Below are 16863 nucleotides of genomic sequence, written 5' to 3'. Positions count from 1 at the left end.
ATATCACTCCTCAAAAGATATACTACACTTCATAATAGTCTTTTTCTTCGTTGAACTATAGACACATACTAAGACTTTAGGACATAATTTTTCAGAAGCCTTGCTTCCATAGTCATATTCCTTCAGTTAAATTTATATTAATAATATTATTATCGCTCCAGTGAGTGAGTAGGATCTGATTCCTCTGGAACCCGCCACACATTGTTTGAGGCATAATTAGTAGATATGTATCTTGAACATGGATCATCCTGAGTAAAAGACTTCAGTTTACCAACTGGGACTAACCTTTGTTCACATTGTCTTATACTAAGGAATATTTTATTGTTTTAATGGTTCGAAATGTAATCTCATATATATACATATTTCTTATTTTTCTTCAATCACCCAACTACACTTTCATTCACAGAAAAACCCTCCATTTCATTTAATGTTTGAATGAGTACTACATACCATAGTATTTTCAAAATTAATTTGTGAAACTGTACTAATTACATGAAATATTTTCCATTACATTCATTATTGAACTACGTAGCATTGTAATTACAGAATATACACATTCCACAATGATTATAGAAACAATAATAGTTCCGGAAGCAACAATGATTTAGCCTAACAAGATAATTCCACCAGAAGCAAGAAAACTCCTCCCAACCAATGAGAATGGTACCTTTACCACTTCTCCCCCATGCCAATTTCCACTTCGAGACAATAGTAAATAGGGTTTTCACCATGTCTTTCTAAGAGTTTTGGAACCAAGCTCAGGAATTTTACAGACTCGTCTGAGTATGGATTCCACTAGCCAACCAGCTCAGGAATAACCTTCCTTTTCGGTAGCATCTCGCCCTCCTTCAACAATGTCCCTTTGAGGAAACTAATTGTTTTCCCCCTCCCTTCTAAGATGCCTTAGGATTTTCCTCTTTCCCCCTCTTGGCTTCTTTCCCCAAACTCAGAATATTTATCTCTAGGGATGGGAGTAACTGTCACTAAGTGTCTTGTAAGAGAAACTTTTACTTAGATTCTTTTCCAGTAAGTTCCCTAACTCGCCATAACAAATTTTAAAATCAAATCGAAATAAACTTTAAATATTACATTTTGCAGAGTTTGCTGGATTACTATGGTAAAAGTAAATTAACCGTTTAATTTTCACTTGAAGGTGTTACATCTTCCCTCTCTTGAGTGAAACACTGTCCCCATTGTTTCCTAGGCCTTCAACACAGTATGGAATATGCCTACTCATAAAATCTTTATTCCCCTTTTCATTAATAGTCCATTTGAGTTGAAGTACCTATGTCGCACTTAGCACAGTAACTACTTGTTTCTATAGCATCATTTCCTCTAAATGAGAACACACAAAGGTTCAATTCTGGTCATCTTCCCCATTTTGACCTACATTCACCATCCTTGGGGTCATCAGTTTCTCAACAATACTACTTAAGATCATATATTCATATATCATTTCAATCTTCATTATTACACTAGCAATTGTTCTTTTTATACCCATCAAAAATCATTAACATTTATCACAACTCATCAAGGGTTAATAGACTGCACTTAATATGAATTAGTAGCAGTGTTTTCCTACATCGCTTTAAATTCTTTTATTCACCCAATGATTTCACCAATTGACAAGACCACACCAGATGGTTCTACTACAAATTTCATTTCATAAAAGGTATCATCTATGTTTGCACTACTTGCTAAGTGATAATAATGAGATATTCAGAATTCAAGCATTTTTGTTTTCTGATGAGAGGTTATATTAATTAGCAACGTCATGCTTTTAACATCATTCAAATGCTTATGCATACTAGTTATACACAAGTAACGTTTTCGATGGCTTCTTTCCTCGTGATTAGTATAATGATGTTTACTCGTCCAAGTAGCTTAATTATGTTCATCTTGTTTCTAGTAATTTAATTATTTAGAATCTAATACAAAACTAAATTCACTAAGGTTCTCGCCTTTACTTTTATTCTTCTTTAGGCCTAAAAGCAAATACAAATGCTAATAGAATCACTATGGTGACTTAAGAGAATTACATGAAATAGTATATTATTCTTAAAATCACCAAGTTGTACAATAACACTTCTCAATACATTACCTTGGTGTAGTTATCTCAACATGGTATTTATAAGCAACAGTTTTAAACAATCATTTAACCCAATGCCACTTATATCCACAAGGTCATGATTAAGGTATTTATCTCGAAATAACGTTGACTAGTGAAAACTTGCTCTTTCTATGTCAACAGGTATGAATACTACTTATGTTAATGTTCCATTAACATTTTCCTTTCTCAATTTTAAATTTGGTTAAACTAGGTGCCATATCTTACTCAAACATTTATATTTATTATTTCTAATCATCATTTTACTTGAACCCACCATCCATAGGCATGTTAAGAGAACGAAACATGACATACCCGTTCGTTGTTGAATGTTCCTCATGAGTCATATCCTTATGCATGTACATATATGCATATTCCCCTTTCATCTTATGATAATAACCATAATTTTAAGAAAAGGAATCATACTAGCAAGGACTTAGTTCAGATTTTTCATCATAATTACAATTGTATCCTTGGACCTTGTTATATATTGTCATGCAATTTATTATATAATCATTGAAATTTAACATTCTTTTATGATTGTCTACTTTATTATATAAACTTATCAGACAATGTTAGTCATTCACAACTTTAATATGCATTAGGACAACCAGATTACTCGTCTTTTAAGTGCGACTAAGATCTTTTACACATTTGAATGAAGTAGAAAACTCGTCGATACCATCGGTAAAGTTCGGAAGACTACGACTGATCCTCGAAGTATAATGAACGGAAAAAAAAGCATGTCGTTCCAACATATGATCTTTATGATACCTGATATTATTTCTCGGATACCTGATTGTATTCGATCAGGACCAGATCTGATTTAAGGAATCAAATGGGTGGGAAATGTCTATTATATACCTAGATGGATGTATAATATGCTCATCCTTTCGGATCAAATGTGATAATTGTGAATAGGATTGAATCAATTCGCGGTTAAGTCGAATGAGTCAATGGAGAAAGCTATATGAATTGAATCATAAGTAGACCCAGAGAAACGAGCTTCTATTCCTCGTTCCAATTAAGCGAGCGAGGAATTCCCTTTACTGATCAGAAGTTAAGAGCAGTTTAGTACCCAATATCGGGAGGTTTTCCCTGAGTAGATCAGGGATTTATACACTAACAATGAGTCCTAAATACTCGAGTACAGATGTGTAAGATAAATAGTGTACTGACCAGGTTTATTAATTCCATGAGTCGGGAGAGCGATTGGTTGCCAGGATAAAAGATTTTCGTTCTTCCTCATGACGAATGAGATCCTTGGGTAGTAAATCTATAGAAGAGAGAATATTGATATCCGGATATATCTCTTTTTTCCTATCTTGTTCCGACTAGATCGCACCATGTATTTTCTCAGAAATAAAGAGGTTATTCTCATGAACGAGGGCCATAGCTGAGGGTTGAAAATGGATGAGTTCCATAGATGCGGAAAGGAAGATAGCTTTTGGAAACAATGCCAATACCCTTATGATCCATCAAGACTGGGATCTGTTTAGCTGGTTCTTTCTATAGGTCATAATATCCAAAGTTCCAATAAGACTCTAGCTCTTTGCTCTTGACCCTATAGCTTTTCGCTTTTGAAACTCTCGCTCTATGCTTTTATTCTCCTGCCTGCTATGCTCTAATCATTCCCGTACCGGTTCCTTCTTTTGTTAGCGCTCTGCTTTTACAGATCCATAGCTCTTAGCCTTCCTTCTGCGCTCTTTCTTTCTGCGCACACTGATAAGTTGGTTCAATTGGTTCAGTGGTTTCATTCCATACTTTCGTATGTTATGGATAACGTAGGAGGCATATTAAACATCTTTTTCTGTTCTCTCTCTTTTTACTTCCTCTCCCCATCTTTTTATTTTGGGAATTACTACCACTGTCCAGCTCTGAATCCGCCTCTGACCATCAGATCAAATGTGAGTAACTTGTATTTTTAGAGGGTGCCTCTATCCCATTTTGTTCATGCTTCGGACAAACAATCAGGTCCTCTCCATATTATTATATCTTCAGAACCAATGATCCGATATGAACAATTTTTGAATCCAATCACCTGCTGTCATTTGTCCTCATTTTCCCTTTGGGGTTCGTCCCGTAAAAGTGTCCTAGTTGGATCAGTGATAGATTTATAGGTTTCACTGTAAACCCAATCGGTTGCTTCCGATCACGTAAATTAATAATTCAAACTGCACTCAGAGGTAGGGCATTTCCTATTGATATAGGAGCTTTTGGGCCAGAAAGAATAGTATCTCCAATCATGACCCCTTTGGGATGCAGAATATACATATTATCGCCATTCTTGTAATGCACCTTGCAAATGTATGCACTTCTATTAGGGTCGTATTCTATGGTTACAATTTCTCCTGATATGTGTTCCTTATTCCGTCGAAAATCAATTTGACGATACAGACGCTTGTGACCCCCTCCCCTGTGTCTTGCGGTAATAATTCCTCTTCCATTACGACCTTTCCCACAATGATGTTGTCCAGAGGTCAATTTCTTCTGCGGGTCCAACTGCACCACAGATTACAACCAACTTCTCAAAGTATTTAATATAAACATTCATTGTCATGTGTAGCGTATTTCCTCTATTTTCCTTTTTCCAGCTTTAATTTTGTTTTTAATTATTATTTTATATACATTTCCCAGAGTTCTACTATATCTCCCATGAAATATAACCTGCATATTTTATGTTGATCCTGTTGTGCCAATTTTAAATCAAATCTTTGTTACTGGAGTTACATCTAACACCCATTTTAGCCAACCAAATTTTTTTTATCACTCGATCTTAACCCAACCTAACATTTTCCATTTCCAAGGCGATTATAAAAATTAACCAATTAGAAAATCATTGGATGATCTAGTTTTATGAGTCTGAATTTAATGCCAATCTTGAATCATTTATGCCCATTAGGTACAAATGATTCAATGTTCTTTGGATTCTTTCCTAAGTTTTAGACTTTTTGCATTTTTGTTTTCTTTCATAGTAAATTTCCATATTATAGAAGTTCCCCTTAATTTTTCCCGCTTTTACTTACTAAGGTTATTGTGAATTTGGTGCCCTCTTTGAGTATCAACAACTCCATTCCAATGTCTTCCCAGGTTTAGTTGATCGCTACTATTGCTTTTATTCCTTTCATGAGGTTGGCCCTCCATAGGGTTATTCTATACTTTTGCCAACTTATTATTTTTCTTCCCCAAGATGATATGGATACGATGATGAACATATATAAAACCACACCAATAATCCTTCAAAAAATCCTTTTGTATTTCATGTCAATTAGTGTCTTGATCTTTAGTTAAATGAGCCTTTCAACATAAACTTTACTGGTTTTCCTTCTCAAGCTGTTCCTCTGTTGGAATGGCCTACTATTGGCTCTGGTCATCGTGGTCTCAAGTCAAAGACATCTACTTTATCTACATGGATTTCATTAAGGAAGCCTCCTTGAGGATACCAGTACCCTGATTCCTTTGCTTAGTTATTACAATGTTTTTTGTTCTTTTGATCTCTTTCTTATATATATATATATATATATATATATATATATATATATATATATATATATATATATATGCACATTATCTCGTGTATACCTTTGTATATAGGTATATATGTATTAATGAAAAATCCTAGCATTTTATAGAGACATAGGATGTACTTACTATTGTAAGTGTATCATAATATTCAACATGATTTCTACATATATGTAAGATTAATCTTCTGCTTACTACGAACTGTTGTTCTTTACCGAGAGACCCCACTGCTTCTTTAGCAGACAAAGGTTACCTCTGTGAGACTGTTTGGTACACAGTCTCCCTATGATTTTTTAGTGTTTGTAATGGTTACCCATATCAAACATATTTACATAATAATAACTCTACCATTCCTTATATATAATAAAATATATGTACATCAAAAGCCTCATTTTTTTTTAAATGAAACATAGAAGAAATTTGTCATTACTTCTCTTAACACAGTAAAGGTTATAGGTTGGAGGTATTTCTCATTAATTTATGGAAAGAATTAAACATCCCATAACCTTTCTAGAAGGAAGATAAACGCACAATATTATTTTCCAAAATTTCACTTGTTTGCCTCTTTCTAGACCGGAAGTTTCAACCTTGATGTTGGTGATTTTGTGCAACCTTTCACCATTCTCTTTCACCTTCATCATGACAAGTAGAAAATAATTTTCAACATGAATTCTAAGACACCGAGACCCCTAGTTCAGTCTGAAGTTCTCATTTGTTTACACTCAAGGCTTCCATTGGTTTTTGGTGGCTCTAGAAGTTTTCTTTTTATATACGTGCCTCTTTTCCAACATTCATACTCGAGATTTAATTTAGGACATTATTGTGATTTCTGACCATAAAAGTTTTTTTTAACAAAAAGATTCGCATCTAGGTTATATAGTCATCATGTTGATGATCATTAACTTTTGACGGGGATTTTATATGGAACACATTGACTGTTCTTTTAACATACCCATAATTTTTTTAATAGTATGGGACTTGATATTTACTTCTTTTGCAGACATGCATATCTCCTAATCTTCTCACATATGTAATTCCCTATACGTATAGCCATGAAATTTTCTCTTGACACATTATTTAACAATCACATATTTATGACTTACTAAAAATGTGTTAATAATAAATCTTCTGAGCAGTTTTCAGTTCTCCTAGGAACCTAACATATCACCTCTTATGGGTAAGGGTACACTGATAATAGTTCCAATAGTGATTAATAAAATTCATTCATGTTCCCTTATGGAAGAGCTCTTTCAAAGACACCTATTAAAATTTTCACCTTGTGAGATGCTTTTCACAATAGTATTTGGACTCACAAGTCTAAGTGTTGAAACCTTCAGCTCTGATACCACTTGGAACAATCCTCAACTCTAATTAATATTTTTTTAATTACTAAGTTTGACCCATAGTTATAATGCCTTTGGAATAATCATGGTAGGAGTCCCTTAACTAAATTATCGTGGATTATACATGGCTTATACCATCATACTCCCATGATTTATTCATAACCTTTGGTCTACCATAGATAAGGTTTAAATTCTACTCATTGACCCCATCATTCACCATGGTGTTAATATCCCCTGGTTAATCGATAGTTGCAACCATGAAATACTTGCAAGAAGATACTTAATATTTTAACTATGCTCCTATTCCTCAACCATTCACATCTCATTATAAATTATATAGGTAGTATTAAAATTCGTCCGTCAAATCTTCTAGAGGTATGAGTTGTCTGCTATTACTTCACAATTCGAATTGTGAATGAGAAGGCCTGTTGGGGTGTCAGCAGATCCATGCTTATCCACCTTAGGGTTCGAATCGATGCTCCGTCACCTTTTAGGGTGATAATTTATGGAGTGACTACCCCAAACCCTTTCGTGCGACAAAAACTCTGTTCGCGCTTCGACTCCCTTCGGAAAAATGCTCTGCAACAATGTACATTTATCATCCTCTTTACATCAGTTCATTATCATTGAATGGCCAGCGTCTGAGTTACATGGTCAACATTGGGAATGAGAGGACTACAATTAGTACTCCTCTTATGTTAACTAAAAAAAAGCATTTCCCCTTTTGTTTTCATAGAGTTATTAATTATAAGTCTGCAACACAGAATGCTCTCAATGTCACCTGTTGCACATGTTGCATAAATGATAGATAGAACCACATATAGATAGCACATTCTCTATTATTGATTCTTCGATTGAGGATCATCGTGAAGGAGCTAGGGAAATGACCTACCCAATTTCCCAACCAACTCACAATAATTCACTCCCCTGCCGACTCCAAGCAAGGCTCTGTAACTAATAGTTTCGTCCCCATTCCTCCATGACCAAGGCGAGTTACTTACCAAACTTTCTCTACATATTTATATTAATTTCCTACCCTATTACAGCTAGGGTTTATTTTTTATTTTTCTCTATAAAGTTTATTTGCAACATTTGTGTTTATTTTGTAGGTAAGCTAAGGCCACAATTACTTCAGCTAGTAGGAACTCGAGGTTAATGAGTTCTTCCACCAAACTATTTATCCTGTATAAATCCATGAGCCTCTTAGATAATGACTGGCTTGCTAGAGCAAGTCCAGCAACACCATTTACCAGGTAACATTCTTCTTAAATTTTGTTCCTTTTTTAATTATTCACCAGATATTAAGTCTCACACTTGCTTGACTATTTCCTTTTGTTTTACTTGTCTTGGACGCGGGTGGGTTCTGACTGACCCAACATTATTGTTATTATTATTTATTTTTCACCAAAAATGTGAAATCTTGCGAGGGTTCTATTTTATAACAAGTACCTCTTTTCTTCTTTCCTCAGGTTCAATCGGTCTCCCGCCAGTACTTTACGTTATATAGTTTTTAATGCATGGCCCCGCACATAGTGTGTTAGTGCCCTGAGAGCCCCCTTAGGATAGGGTTAAGGTCCGAGAGGTCATCTCATAATGGCTCTTTCTATTTTCTTTGAGATAGTTGTTCTGAAGCTTAAAGTCTATTGTACAAAGACCATTCCCCACTACGAGGGGTAGTATTATATCTATGTGTTATGTATAATTTGTTTTATATTTAGGTATATTTCTCCCTCGACCAAATAATTTTCAATGGCTATGCAACCGTTATGAAGAGAATTTGTATAATCTTCTTGCCAAGTGGAAAAGTCTACAAAATAATTCAGATTATGGCATACATAATTTATTGATATGTATTAGAGTCCTATTATTGTATTCATTTGCATAAATATTTTTCTTGACGTAAGTATATAGAACCATAGTTTTATTGTGAAGATTAACATGAGGTTTAGTCATTGGTTATGTTTCCATTATAAATGGTAGTAAATTTTGAAGGTCCGTCCTTTCTGGATATCTTCATACCAAAATGCAGAACTATCGTTAATTTTGTTCTGGATTATTGTTAATATTTATCTACGGCGTGATGCAGTCTATAACCATTTATTTCTTGTTTCATATCACTCCTCAACAGATAGACTACACTACACAATACTCTTTTTCTTCACTGAATTGTAGACATACACTAACACTTTAGGAGATCATTTTTTAGAAGCCTTGCTTCCATAGTAATATTACTTTAATTAAATTTGTATTAATAACATTATTATTTCTCTAGTGAGTGAGTAGGATCTAATTCCTTCGGAACCCTCCACTCACTGTTTGGAGCATAATTAGTATATATGTAGCTTGAACATGGACCGCCCTGGTTAGCAGACCTCAGTTTACCAATTGATACTAACCTTTGTTCACATAGTCTTATACCAGGAATACATTATTGTTTTAATGGTTCACAATGTAATTTCATATATATACATATTTATTATTATTCTTCAATCGACCAGCTGTAGTTTCATTCACATAAAAACACTCCATTTCGCTTAATGTCTCAACTAATACTACATAACATAGTATTTTCAAAATTATTTTCTGTAACTGTAATTATCAGAAATATTTTCCATTCCAATCATTATTCAACTACACAACATTGTAATTACAGAATATACTCATTCCACAACAATTACAGGAGTTAGTTGTCTTGGTTTAGGTTACCAGGAGAATTCCTCAAGGAGCAAGAATACTCCTCCCACTCAATGAGAATGGTACCTTTACCACTTCTCCAATTCCACAAGGAGCAAATATACTCCTCCCGACCAATTAGAATGGTACATTTACCACTTCTCCCTCGTGCCAGTTTCCACTTCGAGATAGTAGTAAACACATGTTTTCAACATGTCCTCCTAAGAGTTTTGGAACCAAGATTAGGAATTTTGGAGACTCCAAGTCTCACTAGGGATTCCACTGGCCAACCAGCATAGGAATACTCTTTATGGTAGCATCTTGCCCAAGTCTGGCTAGGGATTCCACTGGTCAACCAGCTCAGGAATACTCTTTCTAGTAGCATCCTGCACTTTTTCAACAACATTGTGTTGAGGAAACCAACTCTTTTTCCTCTCCCTTCTTATGCCTCAATTTTTTCTTCTTTCCCCCTCTTGGCTTCTTTCTCCAAACTGAGATTATTTATCTCTAATGGATGGGAGTAATTATCTCTAACTATCTTGTTAGTGAAACTTTCACTTAGTGTCTTTTCTAGTAAATTTCCAAACTAACCATAGCTAATTTTAAAATCAAATCAAAATAAACTTAAATATTACATTTTCCACAATTTACTGAATTGCTAGGATAAAAGTAAATTAACCATTTACTTCTCACAAAATTAAAACCATTCAAGAAATATCAATAAGAAACGCCAATAAGTCGTTTTATTCTGCCTTTATCAGAATCTACTGCAAGGGATTAGGAGACGTCTAGTTCGGCGGTTGAGTGATATCGGTAATGGAATTTGCCTGGGAAAATCATTAATTTATTAAACAAATAATTTGACGGGAATGAAAAATCAATTGGAAAGAAAGATTTTAGGAATGGTTCACCTTTCTCAATGTTAAATAAAATAAAAATATTTATAATAAATAGTTCTGTTTGGTAGTTAACGATTTCTCATTATTAAATAAAATATTTATTATAAATATTTTTTCCTATCTAACAATTTCATTTAAATATATAGATTAACAAAATTGATAATATATGTCATATGTCACTGTCATTAAAAAAAGTGTGAATGAAGTGCTAGATAATGTTAATGTGCTTGAGTTTTTGGTAAAACACATGGCTTTTTAAAAATGCAAATAATAAGTGTCACAAAAAATCAAAGTTAGAACTTTATTTACATTTATAATATTTTTCAAGATTATTTTTAGGTATATTGTTTGGAGTGATGTTCTAGTAACTACTACACATTTTATTTTTGTGGAAAATATTAAGATAATAAGTCATTTCTTAGAAGATTATGAAATTGAATTTATGTTAAAATGAAAAACATACTTTGAGGTATTTTTCCTATCATCAATACGATTGGAAAAATCAATGGATTTATATCTTATAAATATGTTTCCATTGGAACTATTGTACCGCAATACTTAATGAGTTGTACCTGCAATATACCTTAAAATTATTTTATCAACCTTCCGTTAAGAGTCATTAGGAGACTCCATATATTTGAAAATGAAACTAATTGCATACATAACATCATTCTTACTACAATCCTCTTATGTAATAGGTGTCTCTCTTGGTTTGCAAATTTCCATCATAAACATCTTTAGAATATTTGTAACATACTTTTGTTAACATATAAAAATCCCTTAGTAAATTCCTTGACTTCAATATCCAAAATGGAGTTCATCAGACCAACATATGCCATCTCAAACTCTCTTTTCATGCAAGCTTTGAATTCAATTAACATAAGATTCCTAGTATATATCATGTCATCAACATAAACACAAACTATAATGAAATTATCTTGATCTATTTTAGTGTATAGAGTGGTTTCATTACTAGTCATGTTGATCCCATTCTTGGGAAAATATGTGCTAGTTCAATTGTATTAAGCTCAAACTCCTTCAATTGTTGGATTTAAGAGATCTGTGGTTTGTACTTTTTGAATATTTGACCGGAAAATCCACAGTAAGAGCATTTTTACACCAACGTTTCAAATCCCAAATGGGATCCATCATCAGGGTTTGAGAATGATGATAAAAGAAGAGCACATTGGAAATAATAAATACTCATGAGGGAGACAATTTTAAGGAACACCACAGGTCGGATAGAATAATTTTATTTTTATTCTTAAATTTAATTTTTAATTTTTATAAATTATTATTATTTATTAAATGGAAATTTTTATTAAAATTTTTTATTAACTAGGATTAAAACATATAGAATAAGAAGTACTAATACTGAAATCGAAAGACAGACCTAAAATATATTAATATCTATATAAATTAAATTAATATATTGATTCATATTAATAATTATAAATAATAAATATTCATAATTGATCAATATGATAATTAATATATTAATTAATAATTATATAGAAATTATTATATTAAAGAAGGGATAAAAACTTAATTCATATAGAAATACTAAGGAAATATATCAATTTCTATATATAAATTAAATTAATATATGAACCAGATTATATTAATAATTATAAATAATTAATATTTATAATTAATTAATATATTAATTGATATATTAATTAATCATTATGTAGAAATTAATATATTAGAGTATTCTAATGTTAATAATTTTAATTATGAAATAAATAAAAAGTACTGACCACTAATAATAGAAAAAGAGAGGAAGGAAAAAACTAACCTGTTTGAAGGCTTACCTGGGAATGGGTTGACGCTTTTTGATTTCAATGATCAGGGGAAGCCAACTTTCACTAATCTCCAAACCGTTGTCTTTGTTCAGATTACAAGGATGCTTCAAAATTTCGAGGGCTTCTCTGATTTTCCGTCTCTGATGCTGCTCTTCCCTTGCGATAATTGATGCGCTTTCCAAGCAGATGTGGTGCTTAGTCTTTGAGGAGTGTTCTGCCAAGGCTGAGGTACGAGATCTTCCATTCCTGATGTCAGCGCCATGTTCCCTGAGTCTTGTCTGGAGGGAGCGACCTGTTTCACCTATGTAGCTTTTTCCACAAGAACAGTCTATTTTATAGACTCCTTTAAGTTGTTGCTTGTCAATATCATCTTTAACAGATTTCAAACTTTGTCTGATAGTACCAGGAGCTGAGAATTGTGTTATAATGTTTTTCTTTCTTAGGATTTTAGCCATTTTATCTGTAACCCCATGGATATAAGGTAGAAAAACCTTACCACATTGAGGTTGGTCCTGATCATTAGGTTTGGGAGATGACAACCTCCTTTCAGCTTTCTCTATGGCTTTTTTAATCTCATGATCTTTGTAGCCTATATTTTTAAAGGTTAAAACTAAATGCCTCTTTTCTTCGTTTATATGCTCTGAGTCAGAAATTCGAAGGGCTCTAATGGCAAGAGTGTTCAGAACGCCAAGCTTTTGGGCTGGGTGATGGTGGGAATCCGCATGGAGGTAACTTTCCGTGTGGGTTGACTTCCTGAAAACCTTATGGCCCAAAGAGCCATCCTCTTTCCTGATGATAAGAATGTCCAAGAAAGGGATGCTCATGTTTTCTTCAAGCTCCATTGTGAATTTTATATCAGGGGAGATGGAATTAAGGTGAATGAAAAACTTGTCAAGTTCTGCTTTACCATGTGCCCATTTTATATTAGTGTCATCGACAAAACGCTTCCACCAAGCTGGCTTTAAAGGATAAGATTCCAGGGCCTTCTTCTCAAAATATTCCATGTATAGGTTGGCCACGATTGGCGAGAGGGGTGATCCCATTGCTACACCAGATGTCTGTTCATAAAATGTTCCTTGGAAGGTGAACACAGTCGACCTTAAGCAGACTTCAGCCAGCTTTGCAGTCTCTGGGTCAGTAACATCTCTTATAACTTGAATGGCTTCATCAAGAGGAATCTTCGTGAATAAGGAAACCACGTCAAAGCTCACAAGGATGTCATCTCTTTCCATCCTTTCATTTTTAATAAGATCCACAAAGTCCTGCGAGTCTTTGATGAAGGAATCAGTATTTCCAACAAGGGGCTTTAGAATTTTAGCGACATATTTAGCAAGCTCATAGGTTGGGGAGCCAATAGTGTTAACTATCGGTCTAAGGGGGACCCCTTCCTTATGGATCTTGGGTAATCCATAGATTCTAGGGATGGTTTCACAAGAGGGGGTTAATTTCTTCTTCAATTTTCCGTCAAGGTTGGATTCTGAGATTATCTTTTTTACATCCTTCATGATTTTGGGCATGGGATTACTGTTCAGCTTCTTATAACTGCCACAGTTTAGGTGATCATTCATTTTCTTAACATAGTCTTCTTTATCCAAGATAACCGCTGCTCCTCCTTTATCTGCTTTAAGAACTACTACCTTGTCATTATTCCGCAAGGACTTGAAAGCTTTTTGCTCTTCCTTACTCAAGTTGCTTTTGGGAGCTTTGGCTTTTCTCATGATGAGAGAAAACTCTTGCCTTAATGCTTCTTTGTCTTCAAGAGGGAGGTTGCTAATCCCATCTTCAATGCTACAAATCATCTTTTCAATGGGGAGGCTTTTAGGGGCCATTGCAAACCCCATACCCTTGCTGAGAACATTAACTGCTACCGGGTCAAGTTCCTCGGAAGACAGGTTGACAACTTTTCTTTTTGATATTGACTCACGTGAGTTTGAAGACAAACTTTTTTCTTTGTTATCTGGGGAATTATTTTTGTATTCAACGCCAACACAAACCTCCTGGTCACCCATGCTAAGCCCATTACATTTTACCAAATCTTTTTGGATAAAACTGTCATTTTTAAGGTTTAATTTTTGCCTTTTCACACCCTCATAGAAATCGTTGACTCTGTCATGCGCACCTTCTCTGGAAACCTGCACCCTCTCGATAGTATCCATGCCAACTGGGCTTAAATCGTTCTCATTCTTTTTCGCCTTGCTCAATGAGTTATCATTACCTGTGTCGATATTATTCAATGCTTCTGGTTTAGATATCTCACCATATATAATCACCTCTGCGTTTTTATTATCACAATCACTATCTTTATTTGAATTCTCTGGATTATTAACTCAGTAGCTGATACTACTCTAATCCAATGATTCTGTGCAGTTTCCAGGGTAATCTGCGCAGTCCCCACGGCTTTCACTGCTTAAATAACCGACGCTGTTTGACATAGTGGCGTAGTTTTTCAGGTTAAAGTTTAATTTCTGCCTTTTCTCACCATCATAGAAATCGTTTCTGACATGCGCACCCTCTCTGGAAACATGCATCCTGTCGATAGTATCCCTGCCAACTGGGCTTAAATCGTTCTCATTCTTTTTGTTTTTCGCGCTGCCCAATGAGTTATTTTCTAGTTTAGATATCTCACTAATCACCTCTGCGTTTTTATTTTCACCATCACTATCCTTATTTGAATTCATCTGATTATTAACTCGGTATTAAGCTTGTGGAGTTTGATTCAATACATACAAGGTTTTCTTCTTTAACTTGTACATCTCCTACACTTTGGATTTTTACTTCAAAACATGGCGGTTGATATACATACTCCTATTCTAAATTTTCATTGAATAAAGTTGAATTCACATCGATTTGGTAAAATGGACACTTGTTTTATGTCACAATGGCTAACATAGTTCAAATAATATCCAACATTGCTAGTAGAGAAAAACTTTCAGCATAGTCAACACTTAGTTTCTAAGCGCATCCTTTGGAAACTACCCTTGCCTTATATTTCTCTACCTTTCCTTTCTCCTCCAATTGTCTCATACATTCATTTAACATTGCTTTTGGTTTTATCAACTCACTGGTTAATAAGGTTCCATGTATCAATCCTTCTATAGCTTCAATCTCTTCATTAACAATGTGCACCTAATGCTCTTCTTTCATTTTCTCTTCAAAATAACTATGCTAATAAGATAGTAATGAAAAAGTATCTTATCAATCCATGTAATCAAATTGTCCATACATTTTTCGTAAGCTCATTGTTTTATATTTTTCCACTGAATTTACTGATTGAATGCTAGAAAACGGATAATTTCTCTAGCTTAGCACAAAATCTACCAACTCTCTGCTAGAAGAACCACATTCTTTTGTTTACACTTATAGCCTTGGAAATATTGGTGTAGGGGCTTGGTGTCCTAAACTTTACAGCTATTCATCTAGTGGGAGAGATGGATTTCTACTATCCATTACTTCTTTCTCTTGATCATTCCAATATTTTTCTTCTAACAATGTTATCCTTCTACTCACCATAAATTTCTTAGTGATTGTATTATAGCATTTGTATGTTTGTAGATTATTCATTGTACCCAATGAAAATGCATTTTTCATTCCTATTGCCATTTTTTCTCCTTGTGTCTTCTAAGACATGCACATAGTCATTACAATGAAAAACATTGAAATGAAAAACACTTGACTTTGTGTCACTTTCAATGTTTCCTAAGGAACTTTACCTTTCACACTATTTGTCATTTCGATGTTAATAATGACACTATTTGTCATTTCAATGTTAATAATGGTTTGATTCTTCCATTCAACTACTCCATTACTGGAGTAATAAAAAAATTACTCCCCCCGATATTTCTTTATTGCATAAAAAAATTGCAAACTCCTATTCATCCTCCCCTTCTCCATCTAATGTAAGTACTCTAAAGTATTTTCCACTTTGATTTCTAGATATAGCCTTGAACTCTATGGACTATGTATCTATTTCATATTTATTTTTGGAAAAATATTCTTGAAATTTCATGTTGAAATCATTAATAAACATTAGAAAATAAAAACTTCCACTAGTGGATTGAGTTTGCAAGGCCCTACATAAATCCATGGGGACATGTTGGCATGTGTTCGTTTTCTCATTCTTAAGCATAGATTATTTCTGCAAGAGAAGATAATATTCCTTAAAGTAAGTGAGCATAGCTAATATGCCACAATCAAATCTTACATATGATTGAATCATTTTGTACAAATAATTATCACTGATTTATATTTCTCACATTCAACAATAATAATATATTGTTGGTCATTTGGACCTTTACAACACATCTTTTATTGGATGAATTATCTAAAAATTGTGCATGTAGAGTCTTTGAATAGAACAACATAACTATGCTCACCCTAACTATCCAATACTTCAAAAAAATATGTCTAATATTTTGCTACATAAAATACTTCAAAAATAATTTTCTTCTCATTTTATTTAATAAAGATAAAAGCAACACACATTAGCATTAAGATGATAATCACCTCCTAAAGCA

The sequence above is a fragment of the Pinus tabuliformis genome, chromosome 9, assembly GCF_031772625.1.
Source record: "Pinus tabuliformis cultivar Carrire ecotype Pingquan chromosome 9, CPIR1, whole genome shotgun sequence".
Taxonomy (NCBI): domain Eukaryota; kingdom Viridiplantae; phylum Streptophyta; class Pinopsida; order Pinales; family Pinaceae; genus Pinus; species Pinus tabuliformis.
Note: the sequence above shows the minus strand (reverse complement) of the source record.